Raw genomic sequence first — 5247 nt, forward strand, 5'->3', positions numbered from 1 at the left:
GACATAGTATGTGTTGACAGTATGTAGTACATAGTATGTGTTGACAGTATGTAGTATATAGTATGTGTTGACAGTGTGTAGTATATAGTACGTGTTGACAGTATGTAGTACATAGTATGTGTTGACAGTATGTAGTATATAGTATGTGTTGACAGAATGTAGTACATAGTATGTGTTGACAGTATGTAGTACATAGTATGTGTTGACAGTATGTAGTACATAGTATGTGTTGACAGTATGTAGTACATGGTATGTGTTGACAGTATGTAGTATATAGTATGTGTTGACAGTATGTAGTATATAGTATGTGTTGACAGTTTGTAGTACATAGTATGTGTTGACAGTATATAGTATATAGTATGTGTTGACAGTATGTAGTACATAGTATGTGTTGACAGTATGTAGTACATAGTATGTGTTGACAGTATGTAGTACATAGTATGTGTTGACAGTGTGTAGTACATAGTATGTGTTAACAGTATGTAGTACATAGTATGTGTTGACAGTATGTAGTACATAGTATGTGTTGATAGTATGTAGTAAAATCATATGAATTAAGATGCAGCCCCTGTTATGAACCCTAAACTTAACCCTTACCCTATCCCAAATGTATCGCCAACATAATCCTAACCCTTAGCATAGCTGTGTCTATTTCAGGAAAACCCTTGATATCATGATTAAATAGAGCCTTTTACTGATGTTATGTCTTGGACATGGTTTGTGCGGCAGTTCTATGAAACACTCGCTGGCCGTGTTTTCAGTGTGAATTAGGAAATCCAGTGGTTATTGCATGTTGCGGTGTGAAAAAAACACAGTGATACCCTGCGACAACGCAGTGAATTAAACAACATGGCTCACCAGCTGAAGCCCCAGCATGAATAAGGAAGAACAGTGTGCGTGTTTGCCTGTATCGTGTGTGTATTTGAGTGTGTGTGTTGTGTGTGTGGTGGATTCATAAATGTTCTCATGTACAGATGGGGGATGAGGTGGTTTTCCTCGTAACGTGAAAAACTCTCAGTACATTTTGCAGAAATCCACTGTACAAATTCAACTCATGATTGGATCATTCTCCTTTTGTACTTTAGCCAGTAATGTGCCCTAATTTATCCTGAATGTTGCTCTGAATAAGAATGTCCGTCAAATTATTGATATTTAAAGTAAACTATATGTGCCATGTTTCCTTTGAGCTTGGAAGTGTGTTCTCATTCTGTGTTCTTGTGTGTGTGTGTGCGCGTGTGAGTGTGTGTGTTCGTGTGTTTATTTCATCAGGGAGGTCTTCATTTGCCTCTGCAGTATTTCACACCAAACCGCGGGGCCTGTCGTAGAACAGTGTGTTACATAAAGACTTATAATGAGAGATGGCACCTTGAGGGGTTTGAAGGCAAACTGAATTCCCTGCCGGCGGAAAGGCATCTCACCTCCAAGTATGCAGCCGCTCTGCCAAGACAAAGCTGGATTAATCGGCCCAGGCTGTTCAAATCCCCTGCCGACGCCTCCGGTCCACTGGAGCCTCTTTCCACAGCAGAGCACTTCATCAGGAGTGACACCGGGTCCGACAGAGCACCGGCAGGACAGCTTCCAAAATGGAACCCGGTCCAGTCTGTGGTGCTGACTAGAGCACGTCGGCATATTCAGAGGTCTGCTGAAATGAAAAAAACGAAGTGTAGTCTGTAGGGAATAGTTTGCTGTTTGGAACACATCCTAAGAGTGAGGTGTTTCTCTGCGACTTGAGACAACCCCCCCACAAGTAACGAGACCAATCAAATCAAAGGAATAGTGTGCCTCTACCAATCAGACCAAAGGAGTAGTATGCCTCTAATGGATGGAGAAGGGAGGAAAAGATAGAGAGACCCAGGCAGGATAAAAGAGGGATGAAAGCAGGAGAAGGTTTGGATGAAAGATAGGGAGTCTGTAGCTAGCACAGTGAAACCAGGCTTGAGGTGGTAGTCAAGCACTACATCTTCCTGGATTGTTATTGCTTTCATATTTTTTACTTAAGCTCAATGAAGCAAGATAACCAAGATCAGATTCCTCCTACCTTTTCTTTTTTGCAGATGTTTGTTAGGGAGAGAGAGAAGAAGAGAGTGAAGGGGAGAAAGAAGGAGAGAAGGAGCGAGAGGGACAGAATAGTATAGGTTTGGAAGTGGTTGTTCCCACGCTTGAATTCAATCTCCCTCTCTTGCCTCAGCATGCTTGTGTTCTGGCATTCTCTCTTCTCATCTATCTTCTCTCTACTCTTTCTCTCTCTTTCCATTCCTCTATTTTCTTCTCTCTCCTTTCTCCTCTCCCCTCTTTCATTTACTCCATTCCTCTGTTTCACGTTTCAAATTGCTCTGCTCTGCCAAGAAACACTTTGCTTTCATGTCGTCTGACACAAGAGACAGTGAAGATTCATGCTGGATTCTCTGTATCCCTCTCCAGTTGATTGTGTTTAAATGTGCGGTGTGCTGTGGAGGCATTGACAGGATGGGTGAATCGTCCTCATGGACCAGAGGCTGTCTTATAATAAAAAAACTAGGAACAGACCCAGCCAAACAGCCCTGCAGGTAATGAACCATATCAGGAACCTGACTGGACCTGTTGTTTCAAGGCCATAAACAGCGAGACAGCTTGCAGAGGCATTTGGATTGGATAATTTACAACTGTTGTCATGCGGCAATACTGGCACGCACGTTGGACCTAACCCCCGACCCTTAACCTAATCTGAACCTAACCCTAATCTTAACCTAACCCCAACATTAACCTAACCTGAACCTAACCCAAACCTAACCCTATCCCTAACCTTAACCTAACCCTTAACCTAACCTGAACCTAACCCTAAAACTTATCCTAACCCCAACCTTTACCTAACCTGAACCTAACCCAAACTTAACCCCATCCCTAACCTTAACCTAACCCCAAACCTTAACCCAACCCGAACCTTAACCTTACTCAAACTTATCCCTAACCTAATCCTACCCTTAACATAATTACAATCACCTAACTTTGTGACTGATTTTTCAGTTTTTATTCTCTTTGTGGAGACTTCAGGTCCAATGAAGACAGGTCCTATGAAGATAGATCCAATGAAGACGGGTCCTATGAAGACAGATTCAAAGAAGACAGGTGCAATGAAGACAGATCCAAAGAAGACAGGTCCAACGAAGACAGGTCCAATAAAGACAGGTCCAATGAAGACCAATCTAATGAAGACAGGTCCAATGAAGACAGATCCAATAAAAACAGGTCCTATGAAGACATGGTCCTATGAAGACAGGTCCAATGAAGACAGGTCCAATGAGGACAGATCCCATGAAGACAGGTCCAATGAAGACAGATCCAATGAAGACAGATCCAATGAAGACAGGTCCAATAAAGACAGGTCCAATGAAGACAAGTCCTATGAAGACAGGTGCCACAATGATGTTTCAGTTTGTTGCCTCCCTGTTGTCTTGGATGACTAACTGCAGTCGCTCCATGTCTGTTCTCATTGTGGCCATGTTGTTTATTTTCCCTCAGTATCTATCTTTCCTTCATTCCTCATCCTACACAATCCTGCAGGATTGTTAAAGATAATCAAGGTTTTCATCCTCTATATTATCTATCTAGCATATCAAGAGCAACAGGTGTTTCCTGGTCTCACCTGTACTAGGTGCCAACCTGACATGAGGCTCAGCAAGCACCAGAAGACAATGCTCCTTTGTCCGGGCCAGACATGTGTAGGAGGCTTCAAGCCAGCCAAGTGTGGAGCACAACGTGCCTATTGTGCTCCAACCAAAGTGTGAGACAGGCTCTGTAGTCCACTGGAGTGTGAGACGGGCTCTAGAGTCCACTGGAGTGTGAGACGGGCTCTGTAGTCCACTGGAGTGTGAGACGGGCTCTGTAGTCCACTGGAGTGTTAGACGGCTCTATAGTCCACTGGAGTGTGAGACGGGCTCTGTAGTCCACTGGAGTGTGAGACGGGCTCTGTAGTCCACTGGAGTGTGAGACAGCTCTGTAGTCCACTGGAGTGTGAGACGGGCTCTATAGTCCACTGGAGTGTGAGACGGGCTCTGTAGTCCACTGGAGTGTGAGACGGGCTCTGTAGTCCACCGGAATGTGAGACAGCTCTGTAGTCCCTTCCACTGGAATGTGAGACAGCTCCATAGTCGAAACCACCGTAATGTGAGACAGCTCCGTAGTCCATTCCACTGGAGTGTGAGACAGCTCCGTAGTGGATTCCACTGGAGTGTGAGACAGCTCTGTAGTCGATTGCAATGAAGTGGGAGAAAGCTCCGTTGTCGATTCCACTGGAGTGTGAGACGAGCCTCAGGAAGTGTAACCTGAATCATTTGCGATATTCTGACCGTACTTCACATGGTGCAGAAGAGCACCAACTATCCAACTAAGTAATGTAATATCCGTGTAATTTCCATGGTTTGGATCGGGTTGTGTGTTTGTAGAGGTGATTAGATTTATGCGATGGTTCTGTGTCAGCAATGGCGCCCTATTCCGTATGGACTATGGTTGAAAATAGCGCACTTCCTAGGGAAAAGAGCAAAACATTTTGAAACACCAATGGATTGCATTTTCACCTCTCTGTTTCTGTTCACATAGATAGAATACATGTGGAGATGGTTGACAATTCCAATGACTGGAAAACTTCCTGGACCAAACTGGTGTCTTCCTGTGTCTTTAACAATGTCTGCATGTATCTCATTGCCAGGATGTATTTTAACGAATGGATTCATTCCTTGGAATTCCCCATGGAAATACATGTTTATTCATGTACTGTATATCACAATAGCTTAAGGGTATCAATACCAATTTGTTTGTTGGAATTTAAGGAACTGTGATTAGCATTAAAACGCATCTCAAGCAGAATTCAGTATTTTCTGTAAATCATTCATATATGACAACAGGATACTTCAGTCTCCTGTTTATGTGCCATTATCATCAATCTCTTGAACGCATATTTGTCCTCAATCAATAAATAAACACACATCTATTTCACATGGATTCTCATTCATCTTTGCTACTGATTGTATCATCCTGCAAGAAAAAGCCTTGTGGGTTTGATATAGATCTATAGATCTATTGTTCTAGATCCAGTCCAGATGAAGGAATATTAAGGATGAGAAAAGGGTTGCCATACAGTGAATATAAAAAGTGTACACACCCCTGTTAAAATGCCAGGTTCTTGTGATGTAAAAGAATGAGACAAAGATAAATAATGTCAGAACTTTTTCCAGCTTTAATGTGACCTATAATGGGAAGAATAACGTTGAA

The 5247-nt window shown here is 42.8% G+C and overlaps 1 long non-coding RNA gene across 2 annotated transcripts; it reads left to right on the forward strand.

Annotated features, from left to right (window-relative positions):
* Window positions 1-471: 471 nt before the first annotated feature.
* On the forward strand, window positions 472-4971 carry LOC117592888. Of its 2 annotated transcripts, XR_004574617.1 has the most exons (3): window positions 472-1637; window positions 2422-2546; window positions 3024-4971. It is a non-coding gene; the product is annotated as an uncharacterized LOC117592888 (long non-coding RNA). The 2 variants fall into 2 exon arrangements; XR_004574616.1 differs by having other exon boundaries at window positions 472-2546.
* The last annotated feature ends 276 nt before the right edge of the window (window positions 4972-5247 follow it).

This window comes from Esox lucius, chromosome 17 (assembly GCF_011004845.1).
Source record: "Esox lucius isolate fEsoLuc1 chromosome 17, fEsoLuc1.pri, whole genome shotgun sequence".
In the NCBI taxonomy this organism is placed as follows: domain Eukaryota; kingdom Metazoa; phylum Chordata; class Actinopteri; order Esociformes; family Esocidae; genus Esox; species Esox lucius.